We start from the raw sequence: 21,763 nt of genomic DNA, 5'->3' as shown, positions 1-21,763 counted from the left end.
AGATCCTCTATCCCCCTCTTTCTCTGCCTCTCCACAGCTTGTGTTCTCTCTCAAAAATAAATAAACCTTAAACAAAATTGCCTGACTTATTTGTAGTATGTATAATCTATCCTTCTGATTTGATCAATATACCCAGAAGTGATCATTCATCACCTCCAAAGACACCTTCTTCCATTATTGGATTATTGCAGTTGTCAGACGTTGTTTTTCTTCCTTTGATGAATTTGGACAAGTGAGCCAACCTCCCTCAGCCTCAGTTTTCTCATCTATAAATGAGGTAGGTGTTTAGGTTATAGTTTCTGAGTGTCCAGTGTGGGTCTAGTCACCATCAAAGACGGGCCAACTATGTAAAGAAAACTGCCATAGGTCATTCAGACATCTGCTTAGGAATCCCTCTCAATGTCAGTGTGACATCTCATTAGGTAGGTTATGATCAAATATTGTTTTTAACCCAAAACCGCATTACCCAGTTTGATCATGCATCTTATTGACTAAACTTGGCTCTGAATAACTTTTAGCTATTTCCCCAAATCAGATCCCATCTGCAATAAACGAAGATTCACCACTATCAAGGTCTTTAAAAAAGTGCTACAGGCTTTGAAGAAAGTTCCAAAACAAGAGTTCAAACAGCCTCTGAGCTATAGCAGCATCATTAAAGTAATTGCATAATTGCTCAAGGGACAATATCATTTGAAGGTGTAAGTTTGGATTTGATAAAAAAAACAGTGACATAGCATATTTCATTCACAAAAATAGTAAGTAACAATATCAAGCAGAATGTAAGAAAGATGGAACATAATAAGCCTTACAAGTGTCCACAGAGGGAGGGTGATTACTATATACTGAATAGTCAAAGAAGGTTAAGTTGAAAAGATAAAATCTGTTCTACTTAGAAGAGTAGGCAGATTATTAGCATCTATTAGTATCTGTATAAAAATATATGTTTTACTTTATCAGAAGGAATTAATTGGTAATACTAGCCAGCTTTCACTCAGAAAGGAGTTGAAATATGAGAGACTAGAAGAAAAGACAATTAATCTTTGCCTTGGCAGGGGTCTGCAAGGGCCAACATCAGGAATCACAGTGACAGTGGAAGTGGGTAGAAGGGATGTTGCTCACTCTCTCCACCTCCCTGGAAACATGTTCAGTTCTTTTGCCTACGAAGGCCAGCATTTTCCTAGAGTAAAATCTCACCTACCACTAACCACCACTTCCACAGATGCCCATAAACATCAATAAGAAACCAAAGCAGGGTCTACCTTGTTTGTCTGCCATAAATAATTATTTGATTCTTAAGCCTTATTTATCTACCCAAAGTTACAGCTTTTGTTTTTTTTCCCCCCTAGAAAGATGCTACAGAAAGGATTCTCAATTCTGCCTTTAAAACCAGAATGGCTATAAAGTAACAAGATGTGACAAATAGAAGAATGACTGATATGTGACAAGATTATCAGGACATTAAAAAATATAGAGGGGCGCCTGGGTGGCGCAGTCGGTTAAGCGTCCGACTTCAGCCAGGTCACGATCTCGTGGTCCGTGGGTTCGAGCCCCGAGTCCGGCTCTGGGCTGATGGCTCAGAGCCTGGAGCCTGTTTCCGATTCTGTGCCTCCCTCTCTCTCTGCCCCTCCCCCGTTCATGCTCTGTCTCTCTCTATCCCAAAAATAAATAAAAAACGTTGAAAAAAAATTTAAAAAAAATATAGAAATGGGGGGTGGTGCCAAGGGTGGCTCAGTTGGTTAAGTGTCTGACTCTTGATTTCTGTTCAGGTTGTGGTCTCACGGTTCATGAGTTCCAGCCCTGCATCAGGCTCTTTGCTGACACCATGGAACCTGCTTGGGATTCTCTTTCTCCCTCCCTTTGCCCCTCCCCTGCTCATGCTCTCTCTCTCTCAAAATAAGTAAATGAAACTTAAAAAAATACATAGAAATGGGTTCACAAAAGGAGACCGGAGATGATGAAAATGATCTTTCCTCACTTAGAAGTGTCTCTCAAGTGAAATCTACTTGCTCTTTCTATGTTTCAAAGAGAGCAGGGATGGGGAATGTCAGTAAACCCGCGTGTCACATGCATGCAAATCTCTAAGTGTTCTAAAGGTCATTTGCAACCCACATGGCTTGGCATTTGCCTTCCAGAACACTAAAAGGAATAATTTAATTAACTCTTCCAAAGAAACATAATCAGACTTAATTGGAATTTATGCCGATCAAAATATTTGAGTCTGGGACCTGGATAACTGGAAAAGAAATGATACAAAAAATATTTGATAGCTGGTGTCACTAAATTAAGGTTGAGAAGCACTTGAAAAAGAAATCAGAATTTAACGTACAAGAGTTTGCACTTGATAAGAATTCAGTGTACCGCTTTGGTAATTTTTTTCTTAGCCCCCTTTCCCAAATTCTTAATCTCTAGAAAATGTATCAAAATGAGTCAATAGCAAAGCTTGCCTCTGAAACAGGAGACTTGACAACAAATACCACCCAACTGTCATTATTTAAGCTTATGAGCAATTGAATCTCATTATTTCAGCCAAATTATGTTTTACTGCAGTGAGAAGCCAAAAAAAAATATTTTAAACTGTTTTTTTTCTACACTTCAGATTTCAGTGATATGGACAAACATTGAGCTTTCAAGAAGGCAGGAATGTCCTTTTTAGCCAAGAGGAATCATCCCAGGAATGGTAACCAGATGTCTTTTTGACCTAAAACATGGGGGGGAAATAGCATTTTAGCCAGATTTTTATCAACCAATTTTAGAGTAGAAAAATGAACAATAGGTATTTCTAAAAGTTACGTTATTTCCAAGGGATGTTATAGCTTTTAGAAAATGTATCTTGGTAAATGACTAAGAAGTATCATTAATAATAATAAAACCACTATAAATCAAGTGAGGTAATATGCTAAGTTATTTGCATCAATTATCTTGTTTAAATTATCATGTTAAAAATACTGTGAGGTGTTTCCACAGATAAGAAAACTGAGTCTCAAAAAGGTAAATAATGTACTGAGGTTACCCAGCTAGTGAAGAGTTACACTGCCTTTATAATAAGTTGCAATACATTTCACACTTGCTTGGGGTAAAAAGATGAATGGGTTATTTCATGAATGTGAGCAGTCCAATGGCAGCTACACCCTCAGTATGGCAAAGATGTCATTGGGATTCAGTCTGTTTTCTCTATCCCTTGATCATTTTTCCTCTCTGTGTTCTTCATTCTCAGACAATATTCCTACATGATAGCAAAGAAAGTCACTAGCATACTAGGCTATATCTGTGGAGTTAGGCATTACATACTCTCAGAGATGCAAAGAAACAAAAGTATGTTGCATGTATAGCTGCTCTGGTTTTGTTCTGGAGTTTCCATTAATGCTAAAGGTGGCGCCTCTTCCCACCACCTATTAAACATAATACAGTCTTTAGTCAATGACATTACAATAGTGTTGTATGGTGACAGATGGTGGCTACACTTGTGGTGAGCATAGCATAATGTATAGAGATGTTGAATCACTATGTTGTACACCTGAAACTAATGTTAACATTGTGTGTCAACTATATTCAATTAACAAAACAAAACACAGTCTCTGCCACTTTACACTAGACTATTTTAGAGCATTTCAAGATGTTTCAGAAAACACGCAATCACATTTGAGATTCAAACAATTCTCTCCGCTCAGAAATTGGCCCATCTATTTTCTCTTACCCTAAATGGTGACTGGTTATAGGGAAAGCTCATGAACCCTTATGGAGAGTGGTGGCTGGTTTACATGCTATCTTCATTGGTCTTGGCATGTTCCTTGTCTGCTTGACCAAGGCTGTTGGCTCTCAATTCCCAAGACTGTTGGCTGTCTCACTCACCATAGTTTACTCCACATTATACAGAGTCTGGGGGTATAAACACGTGCAGTCTTGGGTCAACTCCCTTTTGCCAGAGATGTTCTTCCATTGTGCTACTTCCTATTCCATCTTGTTCCAGTGTTGGTTCGAAGCACTGTGTGAATCAGTCTCTTCCACCAATCTGAAATAGGAGGCAGGATACAAGTCCTCCCTGTTTTGGATTTTCCTCTCAAACTTCATATTTTTATCTTATAATTTTAATTTTATTTTTATGATGTTCATTTTAAGAGATAGAGCGGGAGGGCCAGAGAGAAGGACAGAGAGAATCCCAAGCAGGCTCTACACCATCAGTGTGGAGCCTGACATGGGGCTCTAACTAGCCAACTCGCAAAGTGTGAGATAATGACCTGAGAGGAAATGAAGAGTCAGATGCTGAACTGGCTGAGCCACCCAGGCGTCCCTCTCCTTTCTTTCTCAGATGAATTTCTTATATGTCATACCCTCTCCTTTCCAGTGGAACAGAATGTGTAATGCAGCAAAGAAAGTAACCACATTAGGAAGAAAGGAACATCAACAACACTGTAGTGAAGAAGATTCCTCTCTTTTGACGGCTTTTAGTAAAGTCATGAGCATGACTCATGGTGATACCATGTAGGTTCTATGTCCATTTTAAACCCATCATTATGGAAAGGAAATGGAACACCTTAATTGGCCAAGCCTGAGTTAAATGTTAATGTTAAAGAGGTAGTAGAAATGAGATACAGAGTGAGTTAGCTTCATCCAAACTGGATAGAATATCAGGGAAGAGAGTTTAGAAAGAAGGAAGAGATTTATAATAAGCTATGCACAGTTATGCTTAGTGTGCATTATGGATACAGTGGAATGACTAGTTTTACAATTAATTTACATTAATTTCCTTCTACATACTTGGAAAACCCAAGGTATAGAAACATATAAAACAAGATACCCTTATCTACCTCCCTCCCTTCCTCCCTCTCTCTCTCTCTCTTTCATCTATCTACACTTTTATTTATCCCAGAAACTTGGCCTTTATTATCCTAAGGAAATAAAATCCTCAGCCTTAAAAGAAAGTTAAAAAAAAAAAAAAAGATAATCCAGTACTTCTGAGTATCCAAGGTCTTGGGTTCCAATAATAGATTTCACTTTATGAGATGTTTTGTTTTGTTTTTTTTTCCAACTTATACATTAACTTTTCAGTCTAATTCCCAAGTAAATTATCCCCTCCACATCATATACCCTCCAATATATATGCATATATAAGAGGCCATTCTTCTGTGTTCGAAGCCTCATAATCAAGAAATGAGTTAAAACATCTATCCTAACCAGGTTCCTGGGTGGCTCAGTCTGTTAAGCTTTCCACTTCAGCTCAGGTGATGATCTAACAGTTCGGCTGGTGGGTTCAAGTCTCATATCGGGCTATGCACTGACAGCGTAAAACCTGTTTCACATCTGTGTCTCCCTCTCTCTCTGCCCCTCTCATGTGCACTCTCTCTCTTAAAACTAAATAAACATTAAAAAAACAAAAAAATCTACCCTAGTGACATTCTACCTTGAATTTTGGCAACAACTTCAAATCATGTTTTTTGTTTTTTGTTTGTTTGTTTTTTTTTGCTTTATTTTTGTACTTAAACTCTATTCTGTGGTACCTCATGAACACAAATGACTTTTACGCAATTTTATGCTCTCTATTGAGAGCATAGTCACTCTATTGTCCTGAAGATGGAAGCCAAAGTCCTGGGTCGAAGATGTAAGATTTTCACCACTTGAACCTAACATACATTTTGTATGGATTAAAAAAAAATGCAAAAGCCTAACAGCTCCATACATCAATAGTTCTAAAAATGTAGGAAGCCTAACATTTGTAGATTTTGCTAAAAATTGAGAATTCTAGGCTTTACCAGATCCAGATACTGATTCAAGAGGTTTGGCATATGGCCATCAAATCTATATTCTAAGTAAACATTTTTGTTAGTCAAGATAGGTTAGTTTCCATTGCAGTAACAGGCAAACCTCCAAAGTTGATATTCTACTTGACAAAACATACAAATAGGTCAGTTAGATACTCCTCTCTAGGACCAACGCAGAAATGTTACCATTCACTTCACCTGAGGAAAAGAGAATGTGTTGAACTGCTTACTAGCCCTTAAAACTTCCACCCAGAAATGTTTTTATTTTATTAGATGAAACAAGTTTTGTGGCAATATCTAAACTCAAAGTGATAAGGAACTATTTGGTGAACAGTATTTATGTAGCTATTCTGAGGACTTCATTTGAAGACACAGGTACCCTATTATTTATTCTGAAATAGCTTGTTCATTAAGTTTCAAAACCTGCCTTCAGTTTTCCTCAGTGCATTTGAATACCCATTGCTCATGCTGAATTTTTCTTCTGTTTCTAGGTGCACAAGAACTTCCAACTATACGTTTATCTTCTGCAACTAAGAAGTCAAAAGACATTTCATGCTCAATAATTTATTTGCTTTTATTGTATTTTTAATGCTCAACTTGTCAAAAATCATTAATATATCTATACCATAAAATATAATCTTATTTTTAAGAAAAAAAATCTTTCAGCAATCAATTCAGGGCAAAAGAGATATCAAGAAAAGTAGTCTTATCTGCTCAGTGGACTCCAACTATTAATAGATTATTTTCCAAAAATTTCTTTATAAATCAGTTGTTTGAAAATCTTTTAGATTTCTCCAGTGGGACAATATTATAGCGATTGAGATTTCTGGGAGAGTATTCCAATGCCTATTTAACTCCTTAGGCTATATGTTCAAAATGAAACACTGTGAAGTAAATTTGTATACTATAAAACGAAACACCTTTACAATGCTACTAATTCAATAAAACAAACAAAAAAAGTGCTAAAATGCAAAGAATATATTGTCTATATTTTAAGCTAATACTGAGACAAGCTTTTTTAATTAGGGGAGAATGAAAAGGTAGGTAGAGATTTTACAGATGTTTTGAAGGGAATTAGGAATATTTTCAAGGATTTATATGTTATTGGCAGTGGTTCTTGATTATTCCTAATTGCCACTTCAAATTATATGATGTTCTTGCCTTAAAACAGGTATGTCACTAACCACTAAAATTTCAAACAATGATTATCCCACTGTTTGAATCATGATTGCAATAATGAAGGTGAGAATAAAAAAGTTAATGAGGAAGGAAATAGAGAAAATACACCATACTAACTGGGAAAGAGTTTTAACAGATAAAGGAGAAAACAATAAAATGCAAGTGGATGTGTTATGTTGTGAAACATTATGTGAGGGGGGAATACCTGAGCTGGTACTGGTAAACTAAAGAGGAGAAAAGGAGCAGGATCCATTTGAGAGAAGAATAAAGTTAGTTGTGGTATAGAAACATTGGAGTCAGACACCTTAGAGCAGGAGACAAGGGAAGAGTAGAATTACTCTCTTGATGTTTAAAGTAATGAGTCTGAGTGGGACTTGAGCTTGTACAATGACGTACTGAGTGAGAAGCAGACAGAGGAATGAGATAAGAAGGGGCATAAAAGAGCTTTTCTTTAGTATTGAACAATGATACCAGGTATGTGTCATCTATTCAGCCTCTTGAAGTTGAGGCAGGCGTTCCCACAGCCCCACACCCTGTTAATGAGCCTAGCACAGAATCTATACCTGCTTTTCATTTGTCCATCCTTGAGGTCTGACAGCCTTCTGCGTGGTTAAGTTAGCTTTATGCTTCCACCTCCCCAGCCCTCCTATTTTACCTGAATCCCATTTCTGGGTGCAATCCTGGGAATTTTTCCGAGGAGATCATAAATTAGATTGGAACTAGGACTATTAACAAACACAAAACCAGGGAAAAACTGGATTTGCAACAATCCCTGGGGGCTGTGACTTTATTCAAATGAATCAAGTGTGTATTGAGTGCTGACTTCTGGATCAGATGCTATGCTATGAAATTTCACATTTATAATTTCTATTTAACATTTAATCAGTTTTTGGCGATTATATTCTCAGCAACCATATACAGGTGCTAGAGGGCTAACTGGCATAGATTCAGGTTCAAGTTAGAGAAGGCAGAAACCAGAGCAAGATCATGACAGCTGGGGACCACTGGAGAGGTAAGCCTGAGGGCAAACTCTGAGATCTGAAAGTGTACCTTTTGAGTCCCTGTCTTTTCCCACTCCTCCTACCTTGGATACCCCTCAAGGAACCATTGCATATCAAAACCAACTATTAGAACCTTCATCACATTGACATGTGAGTGAAACCCCCTTTAGGTACCAGCAGTCTAAGAACACCAAGCAATTTCTTTTGAATGAAAGCCTTGGGATAAATAAATCCACTCATTTACGTATTATTCAGTCATGTAATGAACACCTTCTACATGCCAAACACTAAAAAGCTAGTCTTTCTTTTTTATTTGCCAATAGAAGCTATGAATGGCACACTGCAATTCCAGATACTAGGTAAAAAACATAAGTTTGAAGGATGAAGATATCAAGGCCTCAGTCTCCTCTGAAATCAGATCATAATGCTCTATGTCATCAGTTTCCCTTTATCTTGATTACATGTCCAGGAACACTGACATTCTAACAACAAAATGGACAACTCCAGTGGACCAAAATAAGTTGACTATACCCGAAATGATGGAAGAAACGGCGCAAACATTAACCCTGAAGGGAGAAGGTAAGTACAGATACACACAAAAGCTTGAGGAGTCAGGGAAGCCACTTAGTCATGCAAATGCAGAAAGAACACATCCACATGGGTTAGAAGGAGTAAATCTAAGCTTCAAAACTATAAGAGATTGCCAGTAGGAAAACACACGATGGAATGCAGTGTGATGCAATGGTAAAAAATTCAAAACATTAGTTGTATTTTTTTAAAAAAGTATTATCTATCTATCTGGGAGACAATCACATAACACTTTAAACAGCACAATTTCCCAAGATACCCCAGTCCTTTCCTGGAGCATGGAGGTGTGTGTCTATTCTCCTCTGTGATAGGGCAGTGGGTTATAAGAGCCTCAAAAGTCCAGGTGTTGCTATACGGCAGCTCAAGGTCAGGATGGGAAGGGCGTCTGTCAGGTCTTCTCTGCCTAGAAATATCTCGCATCTTCTTCTGTCACTAAATTGTACCCCAAGCCATTCATTCTTTTCCTATTATCAGGACCCAGTGCTGTCACTTCTTTTGGAGACACACATATTTCCAGGAAGAGCAGGAAACTTCTAGAAGTCAGTTCAGTGTGCCTGGGTGGCTCAGTCGGTTAAGCGTCCAGCTTCAGTTCAGGTCACCATCTCACAGTTCATGAGTTCGAGGCCCCCGTTGGGCTCTGTGCTGACAGCTCAGAGCCTGGAGCCTGCTTCAGATTCTGTCTCTGTCTCTCTCTCTCTCTCTCTGTCTCTCTCTCTCCCCCTCCCCTGCTCACGCTCTCTCTCTCTCTGTCTCTGTCTCTCTCTCAAGAATAAATAAACATTAGAAAAAGTTTTGAAGTCAGTTCAAGGTTGTGAATTACATTATCAGAGAGCATCCTCCCACCTGCCAAGCTCACAACTTTACTGTAAGCAAGGGAACCAGGGAAAACCAGGCTTGACAGAAGCTCTTCTGTGAGGTCACTGTGCTCCCACTGGAGTTTGTGTGTGGGTTAGGCTAATATCTGAAGATAGCAGATAGATCACTAGTTCAGCAGTTCTCAAAGTGTGGCCCCCAGAGCAATGGCATCAGTATTGCTTCAGAATTTGGTAGAAATGCAAATTCTCAATCCCTGTCTCATGAATGCTGAATGAGGGACCCTGGGATTGGAGCCCAACAATATGCGTTTCCACAAGCCCTCTAGGTGTTTCTAATTCATGTTCAGGTTTAAGAAACGCTGACCCCTCTGGCAGCTCCACTGGGGATCTACTCTATATTGTGGATTCAGGTAATCACTGAAGAGTGAACGAGTTTCTGATGCTTTCCTGAAATCAGATTTTGATGTCATGGAGAAAGGGCTTGAATAAAAGCTTGCAGAGCCAGGAGATGGCAGTGGCAGCTGGTGGGGTGTAATGAGACAAAGGGCAAATGTGGATGGTGTGAAAGGAAGTTCAGGAACAAAAGAGCAGAAAAGGATGAGAGACTGCAGGAAGACACAAGCATTACCATTTTTTCTAGCTTAGTTCTAGCTTAACTTCAGTCTTTTCCATGATCGAACTTTACACTGGTGACTACTGGGTCACAGACCTGGATTAGGGCTGCACTGGGGACCATTTTACCCAGGGTTTTTATTTTTCTGTCTGTAAAGGCAGTAGCAGCAGGTTAAGCTGCCTCCCCGTTTGTGAGCTTTCTTCCACCCCAACTTGTGTTTTCCTTTCTTTTTGTAATGAATTCTGATGTACTTACATCTTTCCAGGGATTAGGCCTGACAGCAAGAGCCCACAATAAAGTGAGCACGAGGTCACACAACAATATATGGGGAAGAATGAACTACAATTAAGCCAGCATAATTGCATACAAGCAACACCCTCCAAAGTACCGAACAATAAATCTTTGGCTCCAAGTAATGAGGGATCGGGAGATGAGAACATTGGAACAGCTCACTCGAGCAGTCTTAAAACTCACACTGGAAGTAAAACACATAAGAAATTACCATGGATTCCCAAGCCTGAGAAATCAGGCTGACCCCCAAGATGTAAGACCTGGAGTTTCTAAGGTACATCATTTTTGCCAAGCACTTAATTTCCTCCTAGCTTCTTGTTGGATAACAACAGACTTGCATCTTAAATTTTTTAAATGTTTTATTTATTTTTAATATATATATATAGAGAGAGAAAGTGGCAGCAATGGAGGAGCAGAAAGAGACACAGAATCCAAAGCAGGCTTTAGGCTCTGAGCTGTCAGCACAGAGCCCAATGAGGGGCTTGAACTCACAAACTGTGAAATCATGACCTGAGCCAAAGTCAGACGCTCAACGGACTGAGCCACCAGGCGCCCCCAAACTTGCATCTTTATTACTGGAGCCAGCGTTCAATTACCAGGATAATGGAGAAGAGCCTTATCAAGAACGGCCCAAACATAAACCTAATCAGCGCAATATTCAATTTAAGTCACAGTTCATTCTGTGCATTAGTAATTTCATCCCAACAACAAACTGAGTCATATACTTTGCTTCAAATGATTTTTAAAAGTCTCCAGTCCCTCCAGAGTAGAAACAGTTTTCTGTTTAAGTATCTTTTTCTTACTGAAAGTCATCTAGAAAACCGACCTACTCCCAGAAAGGAGATGCAACCGTGAGGGGCTTGGAGGTCCATGATGAAATGAAGACAGTTATCACTTTTCATCTCTTCCTGGTGGAGGAGCAAAGAAGCCATCAGGTTACAAATATGGAAAAAGAACAGAGAGGGGGAGGGAAAAGGGAGCTTCCTTTTCCTTCAGAAATTAGTTGTCTATTTAGGACTCTAGAGCACAGTATGAAGCATCTCTGGCTTAGTTTATTTGTTCCTATATTACTTGTATCATAAAAACCTTCATAATTAGGACATTAGTGAACTAACAACTCAATCACTAAGATAATATGAGTTTTTAGTAGGCTCCTAAATGTGGCCTAGTCATTATCCAAATGGGTCACAGTTCTTCCCTTTCCCAAAGAATGTATATTCTATTGTAGGGGCGGGTTGGGTCAAGACTAAGAAACCTGACAAATCACAGACTAGTTAAGTGCCTACACTTTTTGCTATGAGCTATGGATTATAGAATAAAAGGGAGACATATAGAGAAACTACCACAGAACAGAGAAGCTGAAAATACTAAAATTGAGCTTGACTTGAAGTTAAACTCCTTTACTCTCTCCTCTTCCTGGTACTTTCCATGCAAACTTGGAACAGTAGGCTTCAAGTTTTAAGGCAAGTTCAAGGCCTGCTGGAACATTAATCTCACCAGGGGCTTTTTATTTTATTTTATTTTATTATTTTTTAAACATATTAGCTTTTTGTAGGATACACAAGAAATCATCTAACATTTAGTTCTTATCAAGAAACTGGGTAGAAAAAGTCACCAGACTAGTTGCAATCTTAAGAAACTGTGGCTTTTGAAAAATATCCTAAGTGAAGAAAAAGAAGAGACCGAGAGAAAAGCACAAAGAAACAGAGACAGAGATACAGAGAGAAAGGTTATAAATCAAAGAAGAAGAGAGGAGAAAAATAAGTTGAGAAGAAAAATTCAGGATATTTGAAATATTTCATTTTGCGTAAATGAGTTCTTATGTTTTAGAAGCATATTCTGTGTGCTTGTGTGTGTGTGTGTGTGTGTGTTTATGAGTGTGTATTGCCAGTTGTCTAGTTGATCTCTCACCTTATGTATGATTGGATTTATAACTGTTATTGGCCAGTTGTATTTGAAAACTGGTCTCACGTGTGAAAACCTTTTCTACTCACTATAACAGGAAGAGAAGAGTCATATGTCTTTTGGCTTCATTATGGTGACAAAGACAGTTCTGGACGCCTTGCCCATGCTTGGTACCTGCTAACCTATTGACTCGAATACATGCGGTCTATATACACGGGCTCTCCTTTGCTTATACAACCCAAAGTGAGTTGACTTTGAGGCCAGAAGCCATAGACTTGAAAGGTAAAGTCAGAGACAAATGAGGCTGAAGCTGTAAGGACAAAGGAAATTAGGGGACCCTTGCTTACCTCAGATACAAGCAGGTATGTGTTAGAAATGTTTGTGCTTACTAATTAAATACATTTCATTTCCTCTTACATCTTTTTTGCTTAACTAAGGAGAAAATGTGCATTATTTATAGGAACTAAACATAATGAAAACACAAAGAAAAGGAACCATTTTGATTCAAATCTTGGCAAATATCCAACTTGCAATAACTTGAAGATTTAATATTATTACGTGCACACACACACAAAAATAAAGCCTAATGCTCATCCAAGCATATTTCAATCAAAACTCTCTCTGGGAACCTTCCTACTGACAATACAATTTCGTGCAAAATAAACAATAAGATGCAAAAACTACAGTAAGCAGTTTAGGAAATTACATATCAAATATCTTCTTAAGAGCCTGGGGGTCTTACTGAGCAGAAATTTTGCCTAACAAGTCTCATTGCATATGCAGATTTAAATAATTCACTTGTTTAAGAAATCTCCTATTCTCTATTTACTCAAGCACTTCAGCGATGGGTTGTCGCCAGCAGTCATGCCAAGAGTCAAAGGGAAAAAAAAGGTTATTTTTCTAGTTTTGAAGGAAGCGATATGAAAATAAGTAGCAAAGCTAGGATTCTGCATTAAAGTCAGGTAACAATAGTATATTCAGTCAAAATCTGTTCTCCATAAGTCTGATTTCAGAAACCTGTATCATTCATATAGGTATATATACACTTACACTAAAAAATGGTGTGGGTATGATTAGCTATGTAGCCCACTGGTCTCCTATCTCTCCTAATATATAGGTGAGGATCCCAGAGAGAGATGTTGTCCAGGGTCACAAGACCAGTGAATATAAGCACTGGAATGAGACAATAGAACTTCCAAAGGTTGGTTCCTCTTTTCACTACTCAAAGATACCTCACAAAGCATCCTGCATATATGAATAATTCTACATAAAATCTTAAGTGTGTGTGTGTATATGTATGTATGTATTTTCATAGACTTCCAAGCTATTTAGACTTTGATTAAACTGAATACATCTTTAGTTCTCTCATGCACTCACAGAATTTCTCTGATGATTTAGCCAATAATAGAATAATAAAATAAAAAGACAACAACAATAAAGCAACCAGGTCTGTTCCAAAGGAGGAAATTAACAAAATCAATGTCTACAATACACAATGTACCGAGGTAGCTCTTCAAAAGTTTTTGGTCTGAAAGTCCAGATAAAAATGGTTTGATTACTAAAATTCTTAAACTTTCAAAACATGGATTTTTATTTCAGGCTAATTTTTTAAATGTCTGTTTGTTTTTGAGAGAGGAGAGACAGAGCACATGAGCAGGGGAGGGACAGAGATGGAGGGAGACAGAGAATCTGAAGCAGGCTCTGCGCTGACAAAAGAGAGCCCAATGTGGGGCTTGAACCCACCAACAGGAGATCATGACCTGAGCTGAAGTCATATGCTTAAATGACTGAGCCACCCAGGTGCCCTTTTAAGTCTAATTTTTAAAAGAATTTTTCAAGTAAACATGTATTGGAGGGAATATAAAAACACTGCTTTCACCACCTCTTTTTCAGATAAAAGTGGCCCACAGAGTCTAAAGCAATCGTTGATAATGAAAGTACACAATACATGTGGGCTTAGTTGGGTGTTTTATTCTAATTTCCAGACCCTATTTCACCCTTTCAGTTTTTCTCTGTGAAACTCTCACAGGCATTTGACATTGACTTTCTCTGAAAACAAAAACAAAAACAAAAACAAAAACAAAAACAAAAAAACAAAAACACTGTGCCTAGGACAGTGGGAAATCCAAAGTGGAAGGCATTGTCCTGCCTCTGGTGGAGTTCACATACTTGCTGGGAAAAGATGACCTTTTTAAATTGAAATGTTATTATCCAGTTCAAGGCCGTATCTCACTGAAGGGATTTGGAACAGGTCTCCGCAAAAAACGTGCCACTTTGTTATGTGGACTATTTTGAACTGAAAACAATTGAGTCTCTGCAGGCTCAAGGGAGACTTCTGCCCCTCCCTTAACTACCTAAAGAATCTAAACTGGGGGTCTTTCCCAGAATAAGAGCTATTATCAGAGATAAATTTTATCTCTGAGTGACCCATCGATATGGCAGGGCAAACATCTAATTATCAAACATTTGTTCTTTTTATTGCCCTGTGAATTGGTCTGTATTGAATTGCCTTCCTCCCCTTTAAAGCCCTAGGCCACTATTCTACTCCTTAGCTCAGCCTCAACTGAACCCACTTGTCTTTGGGACTCACATTTTCTTATGGGGCTCCTGTATATATGTGATTAAATTTGTTTTTCTCCTGTTAATACGTCTTATGTCAATTTAATTAATTGAATAGCCAAAAGAACCTAGAAGGGTAGAGAAAACATTTTTCCTCTCCTATACCAGTGAGATGATGCTATTTTACACAAGGCAAAGAAACATGACATTTGAGCAGCTTTTCCTCAGTTACTGAAAAAAAAGCTTTTTTTTTTTTTTTCATATTATAGATGACTCATGGACCTTTATTGCTTAGCCCTATAATTTTAAAGATCCATAATATAATTACTAACTAGGAGTATAATCTTTCCTCTCTGGTAGTTAATGTTGGAGGAGTATTGGAAAGGTGGACATGTCTGGTATTCAGCCCTTCAGGAAATGTCTAAGAGCTGGATCAAAGGATCAGTTGGAGCCTGCCTCTTGTATGCCTCAATTTCACAGAATACCTCTTCGAATTTTATAGTCTTTTCCTATCTCTCATTGCACTTAGTATAGAATTGCAAATTCCTATTGATTGATTAAACCAATTTAGACTGGTTCACTTGCAGATGGCCCAAAGGGAAAAACACAAAAACAAACAAAACAGAAAAAAAAGTCTAAGTCCTTTCACTTCCCAAGCCTTTGGGCTCTTTGTACTACAGAGAACAATGCTCTTCTCAGTTATTCCGTTTCTTTTTTCAAGAGTCCATATAGGTTGTTATTGTTTTTAACCCCACACGACAGGAGAATATAAAACAGGCAGTTGTTCTAGTAATTTTCAGTTTCAGACTGAGATCTTGATGCCTTTTTCCATGAGTTATTAATCACAGGATAATGGGGCAAAATCTCAAACACACACTACCTTCTGATGAATATAACTAATTTCAGTTTCAAGAAAAGACACAGCCAACTCTCATTTCTTTAGAACCTCATGAACTGTGCACACACCCAATACAACTGGGACTTGGAAAAGGACCCAGAGGGGATTTGGGAGGACAAGAACTGAAACTAATGTGTGACTTACACATGCACATATTCTGATTGACTCTGTTCAACAGGAAAAGGCAACTTCATTTAAAATTCATGTCATGCAGAAAAGGAAAATATCCGTTTTGGGTAAAAAACTGTGACCATGTTTTTACCCATGGTAATATTAATTTCTCAATTTCCAAGCAATCAGAAACATAGAAAATGTGTCTAAGTTGGCCACATGGTTCATTGAGTCGTGGACTATGACTCTGTCATACCCATGTTTCGGAAAATGATTGTTATTCTTGGCATCAGATTCAATGTTTGGAGGACTGTTATTATGGAGCTGTTCCTTGATGATCCATTTTACTATTATTATCTGCAAATACCTTATACAAAGTAATTATACACTCACTATTTACTTTATATCATCTCTTGGGATTATGAGATTCATCCCTCTATTTCCTAATGATCAAAGAGATTTTCTCCATATATTTTATTAATTTTCTAAATTCATAATAACTGAGAGGAGGATTTTATTTTTCAAGTGATATATTTCATTATAACATGGACATGCTCTAATTTCAACTAGTCAGTCTTTATGATTTAATAGAATTTTAAATGTCTATTCTTAAGTCTTTGATGAATGGTTTTTATTATTTATTTGTTTAAAAATTGTTTTCAATGTTTTATTTATTCTTGAGAGAGAGACAGAAAGCATGAACAGGGGAGGAACAGAGCAAGAGAGGGAGACACAGAATCTAAAGCGGGCTCCAGGCTCTGAGCTGTTAGCACAGAGCCAGATGTGGGGCTGGAACTCACAGACCATGAGATCATGACCTGAGCCGAGTTCAGATGCCCAACCGACCGAGCCGCCCAGGCGTCCCTATGAATGGTTTTTAAAGTGTGTTTCTAGATCCTTTTCCAGGGTCAAGGCTAAAAAGAGGAAGGAAGGGGGAATAAGTCCCTTCCTCCTAATCAGGGTACTCCTACTTTCACTTTCACACATTGGGCTACATATTTGAAAATGAAAGTTATATAACCACCAGTCAAGACTACAGAATTTTAGCTCCTTCATTAAGTAATATATTTATTATATATTTAGGTCATTTACATGTAAGGAAAGAATGTAAAATAATTATCCCTTCATCTCTGAGTCTCTCCCTTTCTAAATCATACCCTAAAGAGTGCCCTGTTTCTGCTCTCAACAGCTTGTTTACATGCCTGTTTGTCCTACTGCAATCATTTATTTCCTATCCTCCACATGACAACATGACTTTGTTGAGGGCATAGATTTTTCACACTCTTCTTTGTATACAGAATATCCAGCACTAAAGAAGAGCATAATAGATGTGTAAATCAAGGTGCCAATTGAATTTGCTCTAATCTGAGCAGAAAACCTAAAGAACTGATGTAAAATCCACTCAAAGTAAGTAATCACGTGGGAGAAATACTTCCCCAACAACACGGAGATTGTATACTCTCTCCACAAAAGACTGTGGGAAAGACAATAATCATATTGAAATAGTAACCCTCTGCCACTCAAGACTCAATCATCTGAGAGATGAATTGATTCTTTCCTTCATTCTTTCGTCAAATGCTCCTTACAAACCACCTATATACACAGAGCTGTGCTAGGAACCAAAGATGAAGATGTGCTGTACGTTCCTAAGGTCCTCATAATATAAATTGGGAAGTAAGGAGAATAGACCTACCTAGAGACAGAATTAAATTGTAGTTCAAGGCAGGATATACAGATAGCCAATTAGTTCTAAGGAGAGAATTGTACTCCAGGAAGTTTCAGAGGAAACATAGAATAGTTGGGAACAAGGGCTTTGATTATGGAATGGGGGAGGAAGGAGGCCTTTGCAAACGACTGAGAGAAGAAAACATGTCTGGGAGCATGCGTCCAAATGGAAGGAGGTGATAAAAGGCGAGACTGGAAGGGTGTGTGTGTGTGTGGGGGGGGGGGGGGGGCGGAGATGTAGAGTGCGGCAGCTCCAAATTAGCAAGAGACTACCAAAGCAATCCAAATAGCATGCCAGGAGCAAAGGTTCAGGTTCGATTGCTTAGTATTATTATAGTCCGCTATTATACTAGGCTTTGCTGGTGAGTTACCACCTCCTCCAAATACACTCACCAAAAAAACAAGACAAAACGAAACCATGTATATAGCGAATTCCCTGCACCTCTCCAAACAATTACAAAGAAAGCATGAGCACTATGCTTCTGCAGTAAAAATAAAACAAGAAAGAAACTGTAAAAAAGTATATGCAAGTCATTAAACATTGATATAGGTGAAGAGAGCAAGATATAAAATCTATCCTTTTTTGTTTGTTTGTTTTTGTTTTGGTCTGATTCTTACCTACCCAGCCTAGAAGCAAAGAAATTGGCCCTTTAAGGTTCTAAGTGATTCTAAGTTACTGCAACCCAAAAGCTGTGGCTCTTACCCCAGACATTTTGGGAGTAATACCCAAATTTAAACAGGAGGGCTAAACTGAGATTTGGGGTAAGTTCATTTTGTAAGGGAGGAATCTTAGAACCAGAGAGGAGCTTTCTCTGGTTTGAAGATTTGATATCCTCTCATTTGAGTCCATGGTCATGGGTGCTGATCCGTTTGCTCTATCCAAATGGCCAGCTACAGCGTTCTGGGCCTCCTTTGTGCTCCCCTCTTAGTCTGGAAACACAGGCCAATTTAGCAACTAGGTCCTGGAGTGTATGCCTGTGAAGAGAGAACCTGGGTGTTTGGGAACCCGGTAAGTCTTCTAGCTCCAGCTGTAGGAATTTTCAGGCTTCTTCACTCTGCTCTTTCTTATATGGGGGGTTTCTACCTGCGGACTAGAATTTCAATGAGCCCCCATCAGGAGAGAGTTGGTTAAACATACACATCCTTGAGAGGGCTGTCTACTCTCCACCCCTAATCTCTGCCTTGATAAATTTCCCCAGCCTGTTTGAAGAAAAAACAAAATGGAACAAAACAAAGCAGGAACCTACAATTTCTTTTTCACTCTTTTAATTTGAATACTAAAACGAACCCCTTCCTATAGGTTTGTATGTATTTCCTCTTTTGTTATCCCTTGATATTTATAAGCAGGGGTATCTGAATGGGATAAGAAGGGAAAGAAAATAAAAGGAGTACATTTCGCGCTTGGATGTTTCCATCATCTTTCTTCCCCATCTAAAAAGAAAAATCAGCTGATTATTCAAACTTAGATGTAAATGTTTAAAGTGTTAATCAGTCAGAGATTTTGCATTTTAAATACAGAGATCAAATCCTTAAAGAATAGAAACTTCCATGGGGCTTTATGAACATCACTGAATTTGTGCTCCACTGTTTCTGAAAGCAAACTGAGTGGGCAATCTGCTTGTCTTTCAGGTGGAAAAAAGTAATGCTTCCAAAACTCAGGCCAGGAACATGTATCCAGAGCAGAGAGGATTTGCCTAATTATCACCCTTGGAGACTCACTGGAGTAGCAGAAGGCTGGGTCTGCTTCTCACGAAGGCATGTTTTTATTTATTTATTTATTTATTTATTTATTTATTTATTTATTTGATTTACAGGTTAAAAAAATATGAAGAATCTGAAACTTTCAGACCAAACAAACAAAAACTCTTTACTTACAAAAAGAAAGGCTTAAATGGGGTAGAATTTAGGAAATCTCAACTTTTAAATTCTTCTTTCAAATCTAAATCTACTCATTTTTCTTTTTCCTCCTTAGATTTCCTCTCCCTCTTTTCTCTTTCTTCAGATATGCTCTTTTTTAAAACTTCTTTCTTTTTATCTTATAGTCTGTCTCTCCCAGGGGTGTGCTAATAATACAGCAACTAACTCTCTGGAAAACAAATGAACCATCCTGATTTGTGTTTGTGACAGTGCTGATTCCATGGTGTAAATACTCCCACTATGGCTTAGTTGGTTTTGGTTTCTCTGAGCAGGCTCCAGACCCCACTATTTCCCTCAGTTTCTCTCTTTCTCTGTCTGTCTGTCTCTGTCTCTCCTCTCTTTCTCTCTCTCTGTCTCTCTCTCTCTCTCTCTCTCTCTCACACACACACACATGTAAAAAGCTACCCATCAGAGGGATAAAGAGCTTATGAACAGAGAAGAAAACCCTGCAACCAAAAAAATATATTCAAGAATTCTTCCTCTTATTGAAGTGTCATTTTGGTCTCCTGGTATTTGAAGTTTGGGGCCAGCAATGTTCTACCTCTTTTTCTGTAGAGTTGGGGAGAAAATTCAGATCTCAGCTGGGTTCTCACATTTTTTCCTTCTAAGAAAAAATGAGCCCTAGGGAAGAGGAGAAATCTGAAGAGTTTATGTGTGTGTTTTCATTAGTTGCTTTGAGATTCAGAACTTTTGTTCTATTGCCACTTTAAAAAATATTTTTTTCTCTTTAAGTCAGCAGGGAACTGGAGATGATGAGCCCAGGACTTGGTTTCAGCCCTGGGGCACAACATCATAAGATTTAAATAATGTCTTATAGGTTTTCATACCTTTTTTTCCCAGGGAGTTCTAAGCATGTTGAAATGTGCAAGTTTTGCTCTCAGTATTCATTTCCCACTGGCTTTCTTTCCTTTCAACATTTCCTCTTCTCAAAGCCTTTTCTCTTTCTTTCCTTTTCCTTCTTTTCATTCCCTTTCCTCTTTCTAATTCCTTTTTTCTCTATGTCTTCTTTACGATCACCCTTTCCCTTTGCTTTTCTGCAGTCCTCTTTCTAATTTTCCTTTCACCTCTGACTTCACTGTTTTAAAAAATCTTTACCCAGACTTCTCTTACATAACAGCATCATGCAATAATTCCTTATTGCAATTACACGGAAACATTTTCCAGCAAGGAAAAGGTCATTAACATAAATCATGAGAATAGCCCAAATAGGAGTTGAAGCTAAGGAAGGAGACGGGGCATTCAGTCCAAACTTTAAACAAACACTGGGGGTCAAAGTCAATTAAAGTGTGGTTGTCACTAAGGCTGCTTGCCACATGGTTCTGCTTCTCCCTGGCACATGGCAGTATTGGGCTGCCCTTTCCCTTTAAGTTGGGTGTGACCATGGAACAGGCTTTGGCAGGTAAAATACGAGCTGTGGCAATATTACTTCAAGACAAATGTTTCAAGAGCTGATACCAGGAGCGTTTACGATGTTCAGGGTGGTGGATGCTCAGTCAGCATGGGTCTCAGAGTGAGGATAAAGCAGGACAAAACCTCCCGAAGACCTTGTGGTGGAAATGTAAAATGAGCAAGAAATAAAATTTGTTTTAAGACTCTGAGATTTGGAGGTTGTCGCACATACATACATGAGATAGCCTACTCTGAAGAGTGCCGTAACCAAGAGAAGAAAACATAACATAAGCTATTGGCTTTCAGAGATAAGAGTGTAGAGGCTCAAAAGAAAATGAAAAATGAGGTTAAATTATTGTCACTTCAAGGAAGATTTCCCCAAGAGTATAAAAGATGGCTGAAACTAATCCTATATTTTGGATGAATACAGAAAGTGCTAATTCCTGTTGTCCATGCACATGACATATTTAAGGGCCAACAAATACTTCAGAGCATTTGCAAATGTTGCTGTAGCTAGCCAAGAGGAAAATGTGCCTTGTCAAAAGTGTTTTCATCCAAGATCTGAAAATCACTGCTAGATCCAGCGCAAGGCCCATGCCAACCTAAGATGTAAGTGAGCCCATTGCTTTCTCACGTTATGGGATGGGCAATATTCGTTCACCATTTTTACACTGTATTCATTAAAAATTTATCAGATATCTGAGACTAAAGTAGACTTTAGAGTTTTAGTTTTGTTATAGTTAATGAAATATGCTGGGAAGAGTATCAAACAGGAAGTAAGAAAATTTGAGCACCTGCTCAAATTCTGCCACTAAAGAAATGTTTTAGGTAAATAAGCCTGAGCCTCAATTGTTCTTATTTGTAGAATGGGGGATGATCTCTAAGATTGTATCTATATTGAATCCCCTTGGTTGCATGTATAGAAGCCACAGTTTATAAGAAATACTAATAATTGATCCTCAAAATGACTGTGCTTTTCTGGAAGAAGACAGTCCTGTGCTATTCCATCAGAGACT

At 38.3% G+C, this 21,763-nt stretch overlaps 1 long non-coding RNA gene across 1 annotated transcript in view; it reads left to right on the top strand.

Annotated features, from left to right (window-relative positions):
• The window catches only part of LOC111557326, a 44,716-nt gene extending 25,520 nt beyond the window's left edge, over positions 1-19,196 (top strand). Inside the window, exons 2-7 of the long non-coding RNA XR_002737329.2 lie at positions 2,597-2,677; positions 6,248-7,947; positions 8,406-8,515; positions 12,246-12,391; positions 13,266-13,349; positions 19,071-19,196. This is a non-coding gene — a long non-coding RNA (uncharacterized LOC111557326). The remainder of the gene's footprint in view (positions 1-2,596; positions 2,678-6,247; positions 7,948-8,405; positions 8,516-12,245; positions 12,392-13,265; positions 13,350-19,070) is intronic.
• The last annotated feature ends 2,567 nt before the right edge of the window (positions 19,197-21,763 follow it).

The sequence above is a fragment of the Felis catus genome, chromosome D3 (assembly GCF_018350175.1).
Source record: "Felis catus isolate Fca126 chromosome D3, F.catus_Fca126_mat1.0, whole genome shotgun sequence".
In the NCBI taxonomy this organism is placed as follows: Eukaryota; Metazoa; Chordata; class Mammalia; order Carnivora; family Felidae; genus Felis; species Felis catus.
The sequence above is the reverse complement of the archived record's forward strand: the minus strand, read 5'-3'. Positions and strand labels throughout refer to the sequence as shown.